General features: G+C 40.2%; 1 pseudogene; it reads left to right on the top strand.

Moving 5' to 3' along the window:
• The first annotated feature begins 16,862 nt into the window (after positions 1-16,862).
• LOC147435441 (uncharacterized) lies at positions 16,863-17,375 on the top strand (annotated as a pseudogene).
• The last annotated feature ends 5,343 nt before the right edge of the window (positions 17,376-22,718 follow it).

Genomic DNA, 22,718 nt, shown 5'->3' with positions numbered 1-22,718 from the left:
CTAGTCAATTTGGTCCAATTTGGAGTTGATTTGACTTGGGAATTCATAAGAACAGACATCAGGCTTTTGAAACAGATTCTTGATCACTTGACCAACCTATAGGTGTCAGAATCAAAAAGTAAAAAGAGCTGTGAGCTTAGCACATCAAGGGGAAGCTACAGTCCAAGTTTGAGCTGAAACAGAGCAAAAAGACATCCTACGCGTAGGATGTCTCCAGCTTGATTTAGGACACCAAATCAACTTATGAGCACACCACTGTGATCTGCACATCAAGGAGAAGCTGGGGTGAAAATTTCAAGTCATTCTGAGCAAAAATACATCCTACGCGTAGGATGTCTCTCAATGCCATTTTTAGGACCAAATGAAATTCTGAGCATACCATTGTGTTGCTAGACTTAAGGGGAGTCTCTGGACCAAATTTTGTTCAATTATGAGCATATAGACATTCTACGCGTAGCATGTCTCTAGGCCAATTTTAGGGTCCAATTGAAATTTTGACCATACAGAAGTGTTCACAGTGTCATAGAGATCCCAAATCTTCTTCCATTCTAAACTGCATTTCACTGTTTTGGCCATAACTTTCACAAACGGTATCGGATCGGAAAAGTTTTTATATCAAAACGTAGCTTGAGAGCGGCTCTACAGATCTTAGAGCAAAACTTGAACTAAATGCATGCCAACGGCAACCATTTACTTGAACTTTGAAAGAAACATCGTTTGAGGCCTCGAAATTCATCCGGAGGTTAGGGGTGTCTAAAAGCGACAATTTGCAAGAATTGTGACAAAACGGTTGCGGTTTTGGACATAGTTTCGACTTTTCCCTAACCAAGGAACTTGAACAAAGTGGACTACGTCTACTTGAACCAAGAAAAATCTCTTAAGCCCAGAAATCATGTCTACCCTAGATTCAAACGCAGCTTACACAAGCTTGGAGATCCCAACGATAGAGGAATATCCTCCCACAATGGATCTTCCAAACTTGCAATTGATAAAGACCCATCTTCTTGAGAGAGTTTGGATGATTGGTCATGAGAGTGAAGGACTATATAGATACATTGACGACAGACGCACCTAGTTAGAAAACCAAGAGAGTTGGAAAGCTAGAAAGACTAGGATGAAAGCACGCAGGGAACGAGAGCAAAAATCCCTATCTGAGAAGCTTACCGAAGCTGAGGAGAAGATAAAACAACACGAGGAAAAGGAGGCACCTTCTCTTACACATATGGTTAAACCTCTAGAAGAACCATCCACGGATGAGAAACCGAGAAGTGCTAGTTCAGGAGGATTTGTGTTGGCAGAGAAGGTTAATGAGACATTAGATGCCCTCTTGAAAGCCTATGATGCGAGGCTCAAAAAAAAACCAAACCCAAGAACAGAGGTGGATGACATATCCCTATATGGAACTAGAAAATCAAAGGTTTGAAATGTGCCATAAAATGATTCAAACAAACCAAGCTTTACTAGAACCACCAGGTGCAAAACCTGAGGATGTGATCCGTGTCATGCCTACACAAGTAATTCCACCAAATCGGGAACTAAAAGATCCAGATTCTAGTCATGAGCACATACCAACCCTCAAAGACCCAGCATTGAACCAAGGATAGTACTAAATACCACGGATAACTCTTCCGAGGGATTTCACCAAGCTATACCTGAGGATTGTAAAGAGGTAGATGGTCTTGATGAATTGTGGAAACAAGTCAGAGAGGCCAATGAATCCGATGACCTAAGAAGACGAGTAGACAAGACTGGTGATGAACGAGGAGTGTTTCTACCACCAATAGAGGAATTTGAGACTGGATCTCAGACGTGCAATCATGTTGGGGCGACAAAGGATCTGTACAATCTATGGATAGTCAACCCCATTCGCTAAGAACATTGCCGTCCTACATGGGAGAGTACGAGACCAAGTCAGATGTGGTTGCAGTCCCATCAAAGAGATTATCTCCCAACAAGGCCATCGATTCAAAGGGGCTAGTAAATATTCTATCTACCCCAGTCACCTGTACAATAATGTTAGCCGAGTTGCTCAAAATAAGACCAAACATGTGGGCTAATGTGGGTAAATGTCTAGAGAAATTTGGTGTAAAAACCCCAATGACTCAAATCGAGGAAGGCATCAAAGAGCTTGAAATGCCTCAACTAAATACTAGGCCAGTGCCATTAAACAAGGTAGGCGAGTATTACGAGGGAGAAGATGGAAACACCACCCTTCCTGTGGAATTCAATGGTGTACAAACCATGGCAATCCTTGACAGTGGAGCTGGTGTGGCCATTGCAACCCAAGAGGTTTGGAAAAAATGGGGAAAACCTGCCTTGATATCCACACAAATGACCCTGCAGCTTGCAGACGGACACAAGGAAAAGCCCCTAGGACTGCTAGAAAAAGTAATTGTTACTTCTTGTGGCATTGAATATGAACACACTTTTGCTGTTGTTGACTTTGGCAAGAAGAAAAACTATGAAATCATTCTGGGAAGACCATTCATGCGACAATTGAAAATGGTCCAAGATTGGGGTTATGACCATATATACCTGAGACATATGGAAACCATAACAAAGATAAACTTGAGGGACCATAGCTACAGGGATGTGACGAGAACACCGGTTGAGGAGTTTGATTCCGCCACAGTAGGAGGATCAGAACTTCCAGCTTGGTTAGGTAAGCCTAAAGAACTGTGATGTGTGGAGCTTCACAATGTGGTATCTTGAAACGTGAGGAATGTATCCTAGAGAGAGCTATGGAGGATAGGGACTATATCCCAGAACCATTTCCTGAAGAAGAGTTAGAGCCTTTTGGATGGGAACACATCTTGGCTACTCTGGACGTGTGCGCCGTGGAGGATGCTCCCACAACAAAGTTTTGTGATGAAAATGGCTATGATGTCGTTCCTTATTTTGCAGTGAATGTAATCCAGGAAAACGAAGAGAACCAGACATCAAAAAGCTCTCGAAATAAGGAGCAAACAAAGAAATGTGGAGAATCAAAAGATGAAGAAGACGACAAGTTCTATGACTCTGTAGAACACTTCGAGCTTCAAGAAGATCAACGACCCTGGAATCAATGTCATCGCTACACGAATAAAGTGCAGCAAAAGTGGATTCCAAAGTCCTCCGTGAAGACACAGCCACCACAAGCATCCTCATACATGGCTCCTAATAAGGATGCAAAGACTCAGCTAGGAGGAATACGGCCAGAGCAACGAGCTAACAATGCTCTAATCAATGGGCTAGAAAAGTTCTCCAAGAAAGTACCACCCACGAGCAAACAGACAGTAACTTTCCACTACCAGCCAAAAAATCAAGGGAAAGTACAAGAAGTCAACCTTGATGAGGATAGTAGCGATAGTGATGAATCTTACGACATCCCCTATCATCAACTCAGGCCATCACTATCACCAACCCCTTCAGCAACAACCATGACAGGTCAAAAGAACAAGACAACAAGTCAAAGCCAAAAAGCTCGACAAATCTGGATACCAAAAATCCAGATTGGCCAAAAACAGATATGGATCAAGAAGACAAAGATCTCTAATGACAAATCACAAGATCCAACACCAAAACAAAAGCAAGGAAAGCGTGCATGAACGCGTAAGAATATCACAAAGTCTCAAGCTTTCACAACTCAGGTTTGGGCTCCAAAGAAGTTGATTCAAGCACAAAAAAGTCAGGAACTCATTTGGATTCCAAAACAACCACAGTATCAACTTTCAAAACCTGAATCCCGTCACCAACCAAGCGTACAAGGGCCGAAGCAAAGACCACTGTCGACTCACACAACAAAAGGGTGGATCCCAAAGAAGTCTCTTCAAACACAAACGAAGCACGGGCAAGTATGGGTTCCCAAACGAGAGCAAGCAACAAAACAACCAATAATCGCAAAGAAATGGGTCCAAAAGAAGAACAACAAAATTGCTGTCAGTGCATCGCCGCTTGAATTCTTACAATTCTTCCTACGATTACAGTACAGTTAGAAGAGAGAAAGTCGCTTCAATCAAGAAACGATACAGGAGCTTCAAAGACCATTACATTGCTTAGAATAGGAAGCCTCGCCAACAAATGCCAATAAGCAAATTGCTTATACCCACATCTTGCACAACATAAATCTTTTCCATGCATTGACTGTGTATGCATAATAGGGCTACATTACAAGGCCTGCATAGGCACAACTTTTACTTGCCCAAGCACAACACATACCCTTTGCGATACCCTGTCGTAAAAGATGACTCCAAATAGGAAGGGGGGAGGCATTATGAATGCGGACCTAACATTATGACTATTAGAGGGCAATGTTTTGTGAGATGCATTGAATTTTTGCGTTTTATTGTGATAATTATTTTGACGAAATTTAGAGTATATGCCCTCATAGTAGTGTTACAGAGGAGTATGGGGACAAAATCCATATATGAGCCCCTAGGGACATGTGTATAGTGTACATAGCATTTAGATTTCTATTTGAATGATTTTTCTTTTGTTGAGTTGTTTTAAGATTTTCTTTGTTTATTATTAAGAAAAAAATAAAAAAATCCATAATCCACATGAAGAAAAGACTGACGAGAGGCCTGAGCACTACAAAGAGAAGAAGGTACAGGGAAACGATGAAACTTCACGAAGTATGTCTCAACAGCCAGTACAACAGCCGAAGAACTTGTCACAAGCAGTGTCAACATGCAACCGACAAGTCATACAAGTCAGAGTCGAGTAGCTACGCCACAAAATGAGCGAGGTGTTAGTCCCAAAGCTTGAAGTAATATTCTCTATGGTCTAAGCGTCTTAGCTATTCTAGGTACTGCTCAAGTTGGAAGAGTTGAGCATATTTAAGTTGTGTCACTCATGCTGGTATAGGTGAGCAAAAGAGTCGAAGTCTAAGTACTTAAGTCTGGTGAAGTGAAGGAGAAGGTCCAAAAGACACTCACGTACTGAGCACAGTGAGATACGAGTGGAGAAACTTCTACATCGAAAACCCTTCTTGGAAAGGTGGAAGCTATTGAGACATCTTTTGATGTCACATGTGCTACATTTATTCCTCGAAGCACCCATCATCTCCTTCTTTCACATTGCATGCTTTTGTTGACAAATTTCTCGTATGCATATAGAGTGTCCCATAATTGTCACTTGCATCAGGCACTCTTTCCATGTTTCACCCAAGCACTCACCTTTCATGAACATGTACTTCACGTTCAACTGGTCAACTCCAATAAGAGCGTATACCAAAGGCATTTTTTTCCCACCGGGTTTTTTTCCCTTTGGTCATCCAGGTTTTAGACCCTAATCTAAAGACACCTATCACCATCCTCTTGTACATTTTCCTTCTACATCAACAATAAAGAAATGCTACTCAAATCAATTGACAAATGAATTGGAGCACCAATTTCAGATCATAGCATACTTCTCCTCAATGGCGAGTTGAAGAATGGCCTACAATGACAAAGCTGCAGACAACACTAATAACATGATTGCACAGAAACAAAGAAGTCACCAATGAAGAAGAGCAGACATAAAAGTAATCAGAGGATCTCAAAAGATGAATGGTTATGATGATAGAAGTCCGTTCTAATGGATCATAGTTCTTGTTGTGGTTCCACAAAGTTACAAGCAATGCAACAGATGAAGCCAAAACGATAGCAAAGACCACATCGCCATCGACAATCAGGTCATGTCGGGGATGACATGAATGCGGAAGGGGGGAATGTTGACCGCTGGGTCGACAACACAACATAACTCAAGTTTCGTACCAAAGTCTTATCTTTTGTGAGTTATGAAATGCTGCGAATTATGGCTATAAATGTCATTTGTAATGAGTAGTTATTCTAGTTTCAGAAGCCGGGGTGAAATGGCACTTCCAGATTGTAAATACAAAGCCATTTGACCCTTTCAACCCCATTTTTGGTTAAACCTAAGGTAGCCTTAGTATATAAGGTACCTATGTCATTTTGTAAACAGACTTTTAATCATAATCAAACTTAGCGCTGCCGTCTACTGTGTGTGAGAGAGAAAGAGAGTGAGTGTGAGCTTCATCCTCCCGCTATGCCCGGCTCGCTCAACACATTGGAGATCCGACTCCACCATTGTGGTAGGCTCGAGGAGAGCTATGCGACGACGCCAAGCATTCCATGCGAGACGAAGCGCACACGTCGACGCATCTACGAGCTATTTGTGGCCGTAAGTGTATCAAACGATGTCTGTTTTCTGCGTGCTAGTAGTCTATAGAATCGTGGCGACATAAGCTACGCATAGGTACTCATAAATTTTAGTTTCGGGCACTTTCAAAATTTGGCTCTGTCATCCTACGTGTTTTCTGCAGATGGGTTTAGAGTGAGGGTTTTGAGTGTAGAAGCTTAGGGACAGGTGTATCCTAGTGAGGGGATGGTGTTCCTTAAGTTTCCTACGAATCTGGCATGATTAGGTGAGTTACCTTACACGTGTGTATGTGGCTAGGTGGTGTAGTTGAGGGCAGTGAGGTTCTTGATTGTGGTTTAGTTGGCCTTCCAGAGTGTTGTATGTGTAGGATGGTCTCAGCCTGACAAGCTTAAGAGATTTCCTCCGTGTGCCTATCGTGTCATTTGTGTCCTCGATTGACATTATGTTGATCTAGGTAGTGTTTGCATGCACTTCATGAGTGTGTGAGTAGCTTCCCGTCCAACAGAGGTCCAAATTCAAAAGGAAGTAAACCATAGCATCCCCCATAATCAAGTGGTACCACCAAAAGTTCAAGATGTTGTCCAAAATGGATCGTGATCCATGACCCTTGAGCCAGAATTGACCTGTAGCAATTTGACCTAGTACATGTAGCTACCCTAGATGCATTGGTGAAGTTCGGACAAATTTGGGCTTGTTTTGATCAAGTTATACTCATTTTTTATTTTATGGTCGAAGTTTGTGTTTTTTTACTTTTATTGACAACTTGTTGATCAATTTTGGGATCTAATTTTTGGACTATCTGATCTCAGGATGCCTCATAGATGACCAACAAAGCAGTGGGAAGCACCACCCTATTAGGTGATAGATATTTCATCAAATGAGAAAGCCCATGCGGTGTTAGATGAGGAGCTGGCACAAATATCAGCAAACATCTTCATCGGTAGGTTTGAATCAATTGATGGAACAAAAGTAAAGACCTCAATTTTCCCACAAATAGGTCTAGAATTTGTGTCGGTAGAAAGAAGTCATTGTAAGCACAAGATGTCTTCAGATGGACACCTTCTTTCGGCTCCAACTAGAGGGCACAAATTTCCAAGATCCACAAATTGATGTCCTCAATTTAGAACAATGGGTTTTTAAAAATTGACTCATCCATCTTCGACTCCATGACGAAGAATCTACATGCTCTCCACATTGCCTATCAAAGCACATTGAGTAACAACCCTGTCAGGGAGCTGGTAGCAAAGGTGGAAATTGAAGCCATAGCACAAAAGTTCAAGATGTTCAATTGTACACTCAAGAAATGGACATTGGATTATTAAGGCAAGCTATATCAACTACATCCAGCAATTGCCTAAGTAAAGCCAAGCCACTGACAAGCAGACAAAGACAATTTTCATGAGGGTGTGCAAAGACTAGGAAGGGGGGAATGTTGATGGTCAAGCTAGATGGGCACTCTTCAAGTCGACCCCTTCTTCCATGAGGCCCAAGAATTTCCATATTTGTAGTCTTTGATTATAGAGGGGCAAGCTTTGAGAAGCTAATTTGAAAAGTTTGCAAGGGAGTCTGAGTCTTTGCAGATGTGTTGTAAAGACCGTGTAATTTTTGAACTCTTAAGAAGCTCCTTCTGCCTTGCTCTATTAGTCGTCTATAAGTCCATTGGTGTAACTCTAATAGGCTATTGGCCTTATCCTTTCCTCCCGCATATCTAGTGTGTTTAAAATAACCTGTTCTTGCCATCTAGTGGGTTTTTTCCATGCCTTGTGTGGACCATATTGATAGTGAGCCATATGTCTTGGCAAAATATGGACCATTGTTGAACAGTATGTGCTAAATTAAAATAAGACAAAATGGTCAGTAGAGTACAATTTTAAATTTTGTTTTGTATACGTAGAATGCTAACTCACCATATAATGTGTGATATGTTGCCCACCGCACCCTATAAGGTAAGCCTTTTTCCAATCTAGCAAGGCTGCTTGAAATGATGTGAGCTTACTTTGGTCCCAAGAATGCTGCTCAACGTAGTGGAAAATTTTATCTAGTGATTTCCACATGCTCGCCTTGTGATTCCGGATTGCCCCACCACGAGCATTGTCTTTAACCACTTTATGTAACTGTTTCCATTTGTTCAACAGGTTTCTCCTTTCTTCTCTATCTGAATCTTTGAGGCTAAACCCAAGAAACCTTCTGGCCTTCATGCTGCCTATCAATGCTTTTCTAGATACCTTGTAATGACTTTGAGACATCTTAGGGTCCTCTTTGATTTTGACATTGTCTCCATGCAAACCAATGTCTGAGAGCACTCCCTAATGCTTTGATCACTCTTTTTGACTCACTCTCTTGCTTTACTGTCCATGCAAAATATATGTACAAATGAACCACCTTTTCAATTATTCGACAGAGTGCATGAAGTGTACAGACGTGAACTCTACTCAGAGGAATATCAAGCACTGGCCTAAAAGTTTTATCTTGAAGATGTCTGTTGGGAGCTCTATTCCATTTCACACTCTCAAGAGATTGTGCATCAGCCATGCAATATAAACATGGATTTGCCACAGCTGCTCCGTGTGTTATGTTGTACATACACTTAAGAGTCTTTAAGTCACCTGCCATGTGCCATTCCACTATATAGTCACCAAATCCTTCCACTGAAAGTACGACTCCGTTTCTTTGTTCACTGATGATAGAAGGAATTTAAGTTTGACTAAAAACCCAATCGAGGAAACGAAAACACGAAAACACAAAATTAACAACCAAAATAATCAATATTTTTGTTATTATAGAGTGAACGAAGTGTACCTGAAATGATCCTAAAGTTAGAATGTTGTTTTCGGATTGCATGTTGAAGAATCGTGGATCCTCTTTCGTTATTGATGGATCCAGAGCTCTGTTCATGAAGGTAATGGTGACTCTCTCCAGCTTCTTGTTCTTTAGGACCTCGCACTCATCGAGCTTCAAAACAAACTTGAGAACCTCATCGCACTCCTCTCAACTGATGTCAAGGAAGTGAACTGCATACCTTTGCAATGCTTCAAGATCAACGAAGAGGTTGTTGTGCTCGTTGAACTGTACCTCTCTGCCACCCTTTCCTAAGAACATTGCTTCAATATGAAATGATGACCCAAGTTTCTCAAACACCTCATCATTTACGTGTCGGCGAGTAGCCTTTACATGTGATGGCTTTGGCAGCAATGATCCTCTCTGTAGTTTATTTTGAGACTTTTTAGCTAATGCTTTGAAGAGTGCCCTGTATCCCATCTGCGAGATGCCACTCTCATCAAGTATTGCTTGCACTTCCATTGGTTCCAACTGATTCTCGTTCATAAAGGAGGTAAGGAGCCCTTTCAACTTACAAAATTATTTTTGAGTTATCATCTCTTCACCTACTTCTTTTTGAACTAGACGGATGTAATGCACTCCATCATTAAAGCCTACATCGTTCGAGTTTGGATGTAGTAAAGACCTGCCAAAAAAGCACCATACGTTATGATCATGTATAGGAAAGTGTATCCATTTCTTAGTGAAGCACATTGAAGATACAAAAGCAAAAACAAACTTCGAGTTACCTTAAATCTGGTATTCGTTTTTTCAAGCCACCACTATCAATCTTCATGTTCTCAATGTTGCACAGATCTTGTTTTCTTTTCCGACTACCAAGCACGGTGTCTTTCTCTCGCAAACTTGTGATCTTCTTCTCAAGGCCTTGGACTGTCTCTTTGTTTGATGAAATCTTTTGAGAGCATGCTTCATTAAGTTTCTTCAGCTGTATATTCTCCATCGCCACGAAGATTCTTTGCCTTTCCGCATTCAATCCTCTCATTTCCAAATGTTCGCTGTATCCCAATAGCCCATCCTTGCCATCGCCTGTGAAATGTAAGAGGTTAGTGATATTAGCAAAGGGAGGTGGCACATTTGTCGTAGGATCCTTTGGATAAATAGACCCATCGGTCCACAAATCCAAATGATGTTCCTTGTTTGTCCTTCTAAGTTCTTTCTCCCGTCGAGATAAGAAATACTCCCTCTTACGTTTTTGCAACGGTGCGTACTCTTGCAATACATCAACATGAAGATGATGTGTGTTCTTTATTTGGGTAAGTGTTAACGATGAAGGGGCTGAGGATTGCAAGTTCAAATTGGTGTTTCATCAGAAAAAGAAGCGTTCTCCATTCCTAGAGTTGATAGAGAAAAAGACAGACACTCGAAACTCATGAAATATCTCAGGTTTTGGGAGGGAAGACCATATTCTCATGTTTAGAGTTGATAGAGTTCGTGTGGCTTATGTTTCTGGAGGGAACACTTTTAAGTTGGCCTTTTAAATCATTAGTCATATGGTTAGTTGGATTCCTAACAAGAGAACAAAGGATAAGAATGATAATGACGGCGGCTACCTACCAAAGAATGTCATTTTGGCTTTTTGTTGGTGCAAAAAAGTATCACATAAAATGCAGAATTTAACATTTTCATTTTCTCTCTCTAAGCCGACGCGGAACTTCTTACAGGACCCAAAAGTGAGTCCAAATTTCTCCTAATCCCATGCAGACAACGTCCCTATACTAGTAATGAAACGTTTGGGAAGAAAATCAAAGAGGAGATAGATAAGCTTAAAGAAGGGGAGTTTATCTACAAAGATTGAGCATACAGAGTGGGTGTCATCATAGTGGTAGTGCCCAAAAAGAACGGTAAATTATGAGTGTGTGTGAATCTCAATCAAGTAATCGTTGCCATGATAAGAGACAACTATCTCTTACTCATTATAGATCATGTGATTGAGATAGTCAGGGGCAAGGAACCTTACAGCTTTCTTGATGGGTTTTTGGGCTATAATCAGCTCACAATAAAGCTAGAGGAACCAACACAACATGGTGACCTTTGCAACAAAAATAAGGCATATTCTCTTATAGGGTCATGCCATTTGGCTTAACCAATACATTTGTCACATTTCAAAGGCTGATGAGTCATGCATTCAAGGATGATTAGAGATTTATATGGATGACCTGTGTGTGCATTCTCTACAAAGAGACAAACATGTTGAGCACTTGAAGAAGATATTCGAGAAGTGCAATACCTATCGCATTTGGATAAACCCTAATAAACGTATCTTCATGGTAAGACAAGGCAATATTTTAGGGATCATTGTGTCTAAAGATGGCATTTTCACAGCTTTTCAAAAAATATGAGTGATTTTTCCTCTTTCAAGACCCACCAAGGTTAGAGAGGTGCAAGCCTTTATGTGCCATTGGGGCTAATATTGAAGGTTTATCTACATGTATTCTATTGTTGCAAAATCTCTCAATGAGCTCATCATGAAATTAGAGTGGAATGAGAATGTGAAAAATCATTTTGAGAACTGACGTAGAGATTAATATTTGCTCTAGTTTTGAAAGCTCTTAACTGGAACAAGATCTTCCATGTATGTCCATGTAGATGCATCAGCATTTGCGATCAAATGCATCTTAACAAAACCTAGAGAGGACAATATGGATTTTTTTGAATTTCGACGCTCATATCGATGGTGGTACCGACGGTTGTATCGGTGCATGTTTAGACTTCTATATTGATGCATGGTCCGAGGGTGACCCATGTCACCTACAAAATCGAAACCCACGCTTCTCTCTCCATTTTTTCTAAATCTCTCTTGCTCTCCTTCTCTTCTCTTGCTTCAGATCTACTGGTGTGGAGCTTGTCTGGCTTGGGAAATCCACTCACACACTCTCCTACATCAACAAGGTAAGATTATTTTTTAGATTTATGCTAGATTTCTTTGTTTTCGTGTGTGTGTGTGTGACGTAGTGTATGTGTGCGTATGTTTTGCAAATTTGACGATATACTTTCAAGTCTTTTGTGCTCATATAGGCCGCATGTGAGTGCCCTATCCTTTTCTTCTCTTGCATATATGCAAATAATTAAACAAGTAAATAAATAAAAATACACATAAATTTGAACATAATTAAACACACTATCCACACACACAAACTTTTAAATTTAAAAAACTTGTTATATACAAATTTTGATTAAATATTATTATTTACAAAAAACATAATGATATTTAATAATTAAAAAATGTTATTTTGATTTAGATCAATTTAGAATTAGTTTTTTATTTACGTCAATTTATAATTAGTGTTTTTATATTGATTTAAAACAATATATTAGCCGCTTAGGTTTAGGTTTAGGCTATAGTGTTAGGTTAATTTTTTACTTAAGGTAAAGCGGCGTTGCCATGTTTTATAAAGGCGGTTGGGCTATTTCCGTCTGCTTGGGGTTTGTCGGCCACTTACGTTCAATTCGCTGAGGGTAGGGCTAGCCTAACGCTTAGGTCGTATTCTTTGTAATTTGATTTTAGGCCGCTTAGGGTACGTTGGCTGCTTAGGATTTAACCTTCTTCATAATTTGACAGTTTTAGGTCGCTTAGTACTACTCAATTAGGGTCAATTAGTGGCTTTTGATTTGGCCGCTCTAAATCAACCTAGTGTGTCAAATTACTTTAGCCACTTCAGTAATTGCTTAGGGTTAGTCGTTTAGGGCTTGCCGCCTAAGGTTTTAGGATATTTAGGGCTAGCCGCTTAGGGTTAGTGGTTTTAGGTTTGGCTGCTCCAAATTGGTTAGTGTTTGACCATTTCACTCTGCTTAGGGCTATCCACTTTGGGTTAGAGGCTTAGGGTTTTGGCCGCTAATAGATGGCCATGTTTAGGGTGTTATGGTCAGCTATGTAAAGCCGCTTAGGTTAGGCCACTAATGTTTAGGGTGTTATGGTAGGCTATGTAAAGCCGCTTAGGTTAGGCCGGATTAGGGCGCCATTTAGCCATTTCAATCCCCTTAGGGTTAGCCGCTTAGGGTTAGTATCTTATCTTAGGCCATTTTAGTTTTCTTAGGGCTAGCCACTTAAGTTTATGAAATTTCATTCTGCTTAGGGCTAGTCGCTAGGGTTGGCCATTTCATTCTACAAGGTGTACAAGACCAGAGATGGAACACTAGTTATGGATAGGGTTGAAAAAGCCATACGAAAGAGGGCATGCCAGCTTTGTACAATGCAGTTTGGGCACTTTGTGATGGAGCATTGGGATGCTCACGATATAGAGAGAAATAGTTACATCAGCAATGCCATTCACAGAGAGTACATGACAACAGAGGGATACAATCTAGTTTCCAATGACTGGAACAAGGCAATGGTTGTTGCGACGATGTCACATCGTCGATATGAAGCACAAGACATATACAAAGCCACCGAGACAAATCTGGCATGGTTGGATGTAGAAGAGTGGGCATGGATTGTGCGAGAGCAGTAGGAGCGTCCAGAGAGGTTCCAACTAGGAGCAACAATGAGATGCAGCCAGAACACACCTAGAGTCTATAGGATCTTCTCATCTTGGAAGTGGAGCTATAAGACACTACGACATGAGTTTGTAAGTGTCATACACTATTTAAATATCATATGTACATATGTTTTTCACTTCTTTATCTTATTGGTTAATTGTTTATATTACAGGAGCTTGCCATGAAGTGTCCTTCGATGGGTAGGGAGGAGAAATATGAATTTGAGCATGGACTGTCAGCTCTTCTTTTGTAGCTTCAGAATGAGGGAGAGGATGTTGATTGGGAGGCTTTACCTTGATCAATTGCAACACGTGATATATTTTCATTTGTCTATGTTGATGTATAGCTACTTATGTTTTGGTTCATATATGCACATACACGGTAGCTATTATGTTTATGGTTATGTGCGTTTTGACTATGGTTATATTTAAGGTTATGGTTATGGTTATGGTTTAAAATTTTGGTTATGGTTAAGTTTTGATTATGTTTATGGTTACCTCAATTTTGATTATGGTTTATGTTTAAGGTTATGGTTATGGTTATGGTTACATAATTCCGTTATGGTTATGGTTTCAAAATTCGGTTTTGGTTTTGGTTTGAGGTTATGGTTATGGTTTCAGTATTGGACTATGGTTATGGTTTGAGGTTATAGTTATAGTTTCAAAATTTGCTTATGGTTATGGTTTTCGAATTCGGTTATGGCTATGGTTTGAGGTTATGGTCATGCTTATAATTATAATTTTATAATTTGGTTATGGTTATGGTTATGGTTATGGTCATGCTTATGGTTATGGTTATGGTTTGAGGTTATGGCATGCTTATGGTTATGGTTTCAAAATCTGATTATGGTTATGGTTTCAAAATTTTTTTATGGTTATGGTTTGAGGTTATGGTTGTGGTTTCAAAATTTTTTTATGGTTATGGTTTGAGGTTATGGTTGTGGTTTCAAAATTTATTTATGGTTATGGTTGCAAAATTTGGTTACAATTATGGTTTGAGGTTATGGTTATGGTTTCCAAATTTGGTTAGAAATATGGTTTGAGTTTATGGTTATGGTTTTAGATTTTGATAATGGTTTCAGTATTCGGCTATGGTTATGGTTTCATGTTATGGTTATGGTTACGTATAAGGTTAAGGTTATGATTTCAAAATTCAATTACAGGTATGTTTTGTGATTTGTATGATGGTTATGGTTTGCAAGAATTGATATAACTATGTTTTGTGGATCACATCATGGTCAATATGTTCTCACATATATGTGGACTTTTTAGGTAAAACGAAGGTAGAGTGCTGTTGATTTTTCACTCTCTCCTTTGAGTAGAGTGGGCTGGTTTTGGTGCTGCAGTACATGGAGCACCAGATGCCAGTCCTCTCGGCTCAAAAAAACATTGCCACCTTTTGTGTCGGTATGGGCTTCGATATAAAAGTCGGTATGGGCATCAATATGGGTGTCAAAATACATATATAATATCACAATGCTTATATTGATGAGTTAAATACCGATACGTGTACTTATGTAACGGTACATATAGGCATATTGATGCCCATATCAATGTCCAAGTTTTTTAAAACTAATTTATTTCCATCGATATCCGTGTGATGTGTTGTAGTGCACAAAAAGAGAGGGCTTGAGAATGATTTATGTAGTCAAAAAGTTTAGATATTACCTTCTCACAAAGAAATTTTTATTCTTTGTGGATCACCAGGCACTATTGTACTTAGTGAAAAAACCATGCAGTACAGGCCGTATAGTTTGATGGTTCATTATATTGCTAGAGTTTGATTTCATAGTAGTAGTCAAGAAAGGGACTACTCACTAGAGGGTGGACCATTTATCTTGATTGATCCATGGGGAAGCACCTCTCAGAGTTAATGAAAACCTGCCATATTCGTATATATTCAATATACAGATGGTACCGAGGTGGATTAAACATGTGATTCCATTGCTCACCATTGATTCTCAACAGATTGAAAGGGATCCATCAATCATTGAGCAAACACTCTCACTTATGCTAATAGATGGATGGATATATGAGCAAGCAAAGGAGAGAATACTTAGGCTATGTATAGATCCATCCGAGAAGCATTTGTACTTGAGACAAGCTCACTGACAAATGACAGGGTTTCACAATACAAAAACACAAACGTGCCAGAGATTGATAAGACTTGGGGTGTATTGGCCTCATGCGGAGCAAAGTATCCATGACTATGTTAGTTCATGTGATATTTATGTTCTACAAAAGTGAATCAAACATTCTACAATGTTCAGGATAGCAGAAGCACCCAAGTGGGGGAAACACACAGTGGACTACATAGAACAGGGAGTCTTGCCAGCAAACATGAGTAGATCCAAACTACGTTCAATCTAGAAAGAGGCCAAAAAGTACGTAATCATTGAAAGTGAACTTTATTGAAGAGGGATCAACAACAACTTGAGAATCTGCACCGTAGAGAATGAGTACTTATTGATTCTTGAGCAAGCACATGCTGGACCAGTAGGGGGCCACTTTTCAGTCGACAAAACCAGAAAATCATTACATCTTGTAGGAATCTTGTGGCCTACTTTGTACATGGATGCAAAGCAATATGTCAAATGATGTGACAATTGCCAATGAACAAAAGTACCAATGCACTGTGATGAAATGTTGTTAAGACAAATCATGGGTGCAGGGATTTTTCCAAATGGGAGATAGACTTTTTTGGACCTGTCTCATCACCGACTTACTGATCAAATGCATGCTCAATACATCATAGTGGACACATATCATTTGGCCAAATTGGTAGAATCCAAGGCGATACAAAGAGACATCTCAACATCTCTCTCTCTCTCACACACACATTATAAATTTTCTTTTCTAACTCTCTTCATATCCATCTCATTGAATGTTCTCTTTTCTAACTCTTACACCACGTCGATCCTCGTATTTGCTTTTCAAATGGCTAAATGTTTATTTTAAACAAGTGTTGATTTTTTAATTGTAGTAGGTCCTTGCTTTCCCCAACTCAATAGCAACTCCCCATGTCAAAATATAATGATGAGCACTATAGTTGTATTTTATAGGTAATGAAATAATATAATAATGAACATACAATAATGAAGCAGCATGAGCCAAAAGGTCAAGAACTACCTTTGCAAATAGACACAATGATTAATCAAGATCATCATTCTATCCCCGTGCTCTTTGTCTCCATGTGTGTAATCATCTTGTTTGTCAACTCTACATTATAACAAACTTCTACATTATATCGGCCTTGTAATAGCATCTACCCTAGCACATGAATCTACTTCAATGCTCTTTGCATAACCATGAGCCCTTAATTTGGACAATTTGTCTTGATGGCACAAGCAAAAATAGCACACGCATACAAAATTCGATAAGAACTTCTAACCATGGTGGAAGATGACGATGGTAATAGTCCTCCAAAAATTAAAACTTCTCCACATTGTGACTAACATTGTTTGTGTGTCCAGTTGAAACTATTGCAACAAACGCTAATGCTGTACGCGATTGGAAGGCAAAGGATATCTCCGCTCAATCAGAGTTGCTCCTGCCTATGGATGACTTCCAAAAGCAAGCTGTGAGAACCCTCAATACATTGAAAATTAAGAGTCACATACCAATACAATGAGGTGTCCACCTAAGTTGAGAATTTGAAGAACATTTTGAACATTTTGTCTTGCTATGGATGATGTAGCACTTTTGGGGATTGACCTGCCTCCACAAGTATAAACAATAGTCTTGTTGAATGCTCTTCCACCATCATCATGGTAAGCCTTTATCAGTACCAAGATATCTGTTCTTACACTTATTCCCTCAATTATCCAGCAACAAGCAATGCGTCATAAACATTCACAGGGAAAAAGTTCATCCTCAACACTAGCCCTTTATTATGTTAGTTGCTCAGCAAACAAGAGCTAGAGAAGGAGCATAAAAAAGGACACCACTCTTTTTTTAAGCCAATTGATTGTATGAAACCTCTTTGTGTTATCGACAAATCCCACAAAGTCCAAAGCCATTGTAATATTATTGTTTGTCAACAAGTCTAAAGGGGTTGAGGCCTCCAAGTTTGTAATTGTATGCAGTTTTTAAGCTTCATATTGAGCCCAAATAGCTAAGAATCCCTTCTTTGAACCTTGGCTAAGGTATATAATCCAACTTTTGTAATTAAAAATCCAAGTTTTTTGGATAATGAAGGTAAGCATTTGCTGCAAAAGCTCAACGTGAGTATACTATTTCTTCAATTCCTTGTGTCTCTTCCTACGGTGTTGCATTGCTATTCCGAGCATACCAACAAGTTTGCAGGTGAAAGCTCTTCCATTTACGTAAGTTTCTTGCACTGAAAGTGATTTTAGTTGTTCTATCTATGAGCTATATTTGTTCCTCCATACAATACATGCACCAAAATTGGTTTTTGACCTTAGGAATAGGTAGAGCCCGTCTAGAGGAAGCCATAGAGTGCTTCGGGTATCAAAATTGACTGATCTAAAATAGGTTGTTTATCTTATGCACGATTTTGTCTGATTGTCCAAATACATTTCAGATACTTCTTAAGTATGGAGCCTGATTTACCGTTGTAATTTTCTGTGGTAAAAGCGCACATTTGTAAGGCCCCCATTATGAGGAGAAGCCATTGTGCGTGAAGAAAAATCACTCACCGGAAACCAAAATTTTCACGGACAAGAATCAGGGGCAACTTTAGAGGCCTCGGGGGCGGAGGCCTCCAAGACTTTTTTTCGCCGGAATATTCCTTTTCGCCAGAATATTATGGCCGGACGGCGGTCGGAAATTGGTTGAAAAACAACCGGTCGGTTGGCCGGTGGCCGGTGGTCGGAAGTCAATGGCTGGTGGCCGGTGGCCGGAAGTCAATGGCCGGTGGCCGGTGGCCGAATTCAAAAGCGGACTTGTCTTCTCAAGGGCGGCCACACATGGGCGGATTGGAGGGTCCGATTTGGACTTATTCGCACAAGGGCGGCTACACATGGCTGTCTCTCATAAGAGAGGGCAGCCCTTTTGGCCTATAAAAGGAGGCCATTTCTACACACATTTCATAGTCTGAAGTTGATGCAACAAGGTGAGTGTGAGGTGGTGAGAGTGAAGCAAGGTGGGAGCTCCATTAAGGGTATAATCCTTTTGTAAACTACTTCTTGTTTTGAAGTACTAAAGCCATTGAGTGGCTGCTTTCCCGTGGACGTAGCCCACATTGGGTGAACCACGTATATCGTGTGTACTCTCTCTCTCTCTCTCTCTCTAATCTATAATCTCGTGTATGTAAATCTGTCTCTCTCCATTAAGTAATCTACTCAATTATCTATTTAGCTACGTCTTATTTCCTAACAAGTGGTATCAGAGCAAGGTTTGCTTGTAGCTAAGTTATCTCAAGGAAAGGATTCCTTGAATTGAGTGGGAGTTATGGCGGAGGAAGGGAAGCTCAAGATTGAGAAGTTCAACGGCAAAAACTACCAACATTGGAAGATGCAGATTGAAGACTATCTCTACCAGAAGGACCTCTATCTACCACTAGGCGGTCTTGCAAAGAAGCCCGCAACGATGGCAGATGAAGCATGGATTGTCCTTGATCGAAAGGCACTCGGAACAATCCGGTTAAGCTTGGCCTCAACGGTGGCCTTCAATGTTTCGGAGATGAAGACCACGGAGGACTTGATGAAGTCACTTGACGACTTCTACGAGAAACCATCGGCATCCAATAAGGTATTTCTTATGAAGCTCTTGTTCAATCTAAAGATGGCAGAGAATGGTTCAGTTGCAGAACACCTAAATGACTTTAACATAAACATAAGTCAACTTCGATCGGTGAAAATCAATTTCGATGACGAAGTGCGAGCTCTCCTTATACTATCATCTCTACCGGATAGTTGGGACAGCCTTGTGATGGCTGTAAGTAATTCTATTTCTGGCACAAATACTCTTAAGTTTGATGATGTTGTGGGTGTTCTCTTAAGCGAGGAAATGCGAAGGAGAAGCACAGGAGAATCATCAAGTGCTGCATTGTCAGTAGAAACAAGAGGAAGGCCTAAGGAGAGGTTCAAAAACCAAAAGGGCCGTGATCGCTCAAGACGGAGCAAGTCATGCACAAAGTCAGTTCTTGAATGTTGGAACTGCGGCAAGAAGGGCCACGTCAAGAAGGATTGCTGGTCCAAGAAGAAGAAGGAGACTGAGTCTCAAGACAACAAGCCAACATCGGAGGCCAATGTGGCAGGTAAAGTAGAGCAAGATGCTCTAATTTTCTCATTAGACAATGTGTCTAATTCTTGGATAGTAGATTCCGGGGCTTCATTCCATGCGACACCACACAAGAAACATTTCCAAGACTACACCAAAGGTAATTTTGGGTATGTATACTTGGGAGATGATGAATCTTGTGAGATTGTCGATAAAGGTACAGTTTCTGTCAAAACTGCTAACAGAAATGAATGGAAGCTTAAAGATGTTAGGCATGTTCCTTCTCTTCGCAAAAATTTAATCTCTACAGGACAATTGGACGATGAAGGTCACAACATTGCATTCGGAAACAAACGGTGGAAGATCTCAAAGGGATCTTTGGTGGTTGCCAAGGGAGAAAAGGTCAGTACACTTTACTTGTGTACTGTTAGCACGCAACCTTCAACTGTGCAGCAACTACAGAAGTTGGCAGTGCAGTGTGGCACTACCGGCTTGGTCATATGAGTGCCAAAGGAATGCAAATACTTCAAACAAAGAAGCTTCTACAAGGTTTGACAGAAGTGGACTTAGAGTTCTGTGAAGATTGTGTTTATGGTAAACAAAAGAGGGTAAAATTTCAAAAATCAGGAAATGAAAGAAAAATAAAAAAACTTGAGTTGGTTCATTCTGATGTTTGGGGTTCAGCAAGTACACCATCACTTGGTGGCTCATTGTACTATGTAACATTCATAGACGATGCGACTAGAAAAACATGGGTTTATGTCATGAAGAATAAATCCGATGTATTTTCCATATTTCAAAGGTGGAAAGCCTTTGTGGAGAATGAAACAGGTACCAAGGTTAAATGCCTCAGATCCGACAATGGAGGTGAATATTGCAGCCAAGCTTTTGAAAGATTTTGTGCTAGCAATGGCATTCGGAGGCAAAGGACAACCCCAAGGAACCCTCAACAAAATGGTATTTCGAAAAGGATGAACAGGACAATCATGGAGCGAGCACGAAGCATGCGGCTACATGCAGGCCTACCGCTTGAGCTTTGGGTGGAAGCTGTAAGTACGTCTGTGTACTTAATCAACTAGTCACCCTCAACGGCATTGGATGGGGGAGTTCCATAAGAGGCATGGACAGGTAAACCGGTGAATTATGCATTTCTCAAAGTGTTTGGGTGTGAGGCTTTCATGCACATAAATAGAAGCCTAAGATCAAAGCTAGATGCAAAGTCCAAAAAGTGTTTCTTCATTGGCTATGGAGAAGGTGACTTTGGGTATCGCCTATGGAATCCTGAAGATGGTAAAATCTTAAGGAGTAGGGATGTAATTTTTAACGAACAAAATATGTACAAAGATTACTTGGAAAGAAAACAAACAAAAGAAACAGGTGATGAGTACATGGAGCTTGAGGACGGTGAAGACTCGAGGACTTCAAACGGTGACAATGTGCAACAACGTCAACCAAATGAGGAGCCTCAACCTATTCCCCGAAGATCTACAAGAGCAAGTAGACCTCCAGAAAGGTTTGTTCCTTCCTTCAACCATCTCTTGATCTCAGATTTTGGAGAGACGGAATCATACGAAGAAGCTATGCAACATGAATTCAAAGAAGAATGGACGAAGAGCATGCAAGTGGAGATGGACTCACTACATCGCAACCAAACATGGGAGTTGGTTGAGTTGCCTAAAGGTAAGCGGGCACTTCAAAACAAATGGGTGTACAAGCTAAAGGAAGAAGAAGGTGGGAAGAAAAGGTACAAGTCTAGGCTTGTGGTAAAAGGGTTTTCTCAAAAGAAAGGTATTGACTTCAATGAAATATTTTCTCATGTTGTAAAAATGAACTCAATTAGGCTTGTCTTAAGCCTTGTGGTTGCTCATGATTTAAATCTCGAGCAAATGGATGTAAATATGGCATTCCCTCACGGTGTCTTAGAGGAGGAAATCTACATGCTTCAACCAAAGGGGTATGAAGTAAAAGGTAAGGAGAAAATGGTTTGCAGATTAAAGAAGATATTGTATGGTTTAAAACAAGCATCAAGACAATGGTACTTGAAGTTTGATCGATGGATGTTGGATCATGGATTCACAAGATGCAACTCAGATCACTGTGTCTACATGAAGAATTTGGGAGATGGGAAATTCATCATCCTAATGTTATATGTTGATGACATGTTGATTGCAAGTGCTAACATGCAGGACATCAAAGACCTAAAAGAGGAGCTATCTAAATCTTTTTCAATGAAAGATTTAGGTGCTACAAAGAGGATACTTGGTATGAAAATATCAAGGGATAGGACGAAGAAGACAATAAAGCTATCTCAAGAAGATTACATCAAGAAGGTACTAGAAAGGTTTGCAATGCAAAATGCAAAACCAGTTTCTACACCTTTGGCTGGTCACTTTAAACTAACGAAGGATATGTGTCCAAAGACACAAGAGGAGATAGCCTATATGTCTAAAGTTCCATATGCTGCAGCGGTAGGTTCTCTAATGTATGCTATGGTCTGGACAAGGCCAGACATTGCACATGCAATGGGAGTTGTGAGTAGGTTCATGGACAACCTAGGTAAAGAGCATTGGCAAGCTGTGAAGTGGATACTTAGGTATCTAAAAGGGACAAAAACAAATGCTTTGTATTTTGGAGGAACTGATATTTTTCTAGAAGGGTATGCTGGTGCAGATATGGCAGGTGACAAAGATACTCGAAGTAGCACTACTGGCTATGTGTTCACGGTTGGAGGCACAGCAGTAAGCTGGGCTTCAAAGCTGTAGAAAGTGGTTTCACTTTCTACCACGGAAGCAGAGTATGTACCAATGACGGAGGCAAGCAAAGAAATTCTGTGGCTCCACATATTCTTAGAGGCTTGGATTCAAACAAGACAATTGTGTCTTGTACAGTGATAGCCAAAGCGCTATCCATCTTGCGAAGAACTCAGCCTTTCATTCAAGGACAAAGCACATTGAGGTGAGATATCACTTCATACGCACTCTTTTGGAAGAGGGACAGCTAAAGCTAGGAAAGGTGCATACAAGTGAAAATCCTGCATACATGTTTACAAAGGTGGTCAACAAGGAGAAGTCGAGCTTTTGC

This window comes from Adiantum capillus-veneris, chromosome 18 (assembly GCF_014529385.1).
Source record: "Adiantum capillus-veneris isolate H3 chromosome 18, ASM1452938v2, whole genome shotgun sequence".
In the NCBI taxonomy this organism is placed as follows: Eukaryota; Viridiplantae; Streptophyta; class Polypodiopsida; order Polypodiales; family Pteridaceae; genus Adiantum; species Adiantum capillus-veneris.
Note: the sequence above shows the minus strand (reverse complement) of the source record. Positions and strands in the feature narration are given on the sequence as shown.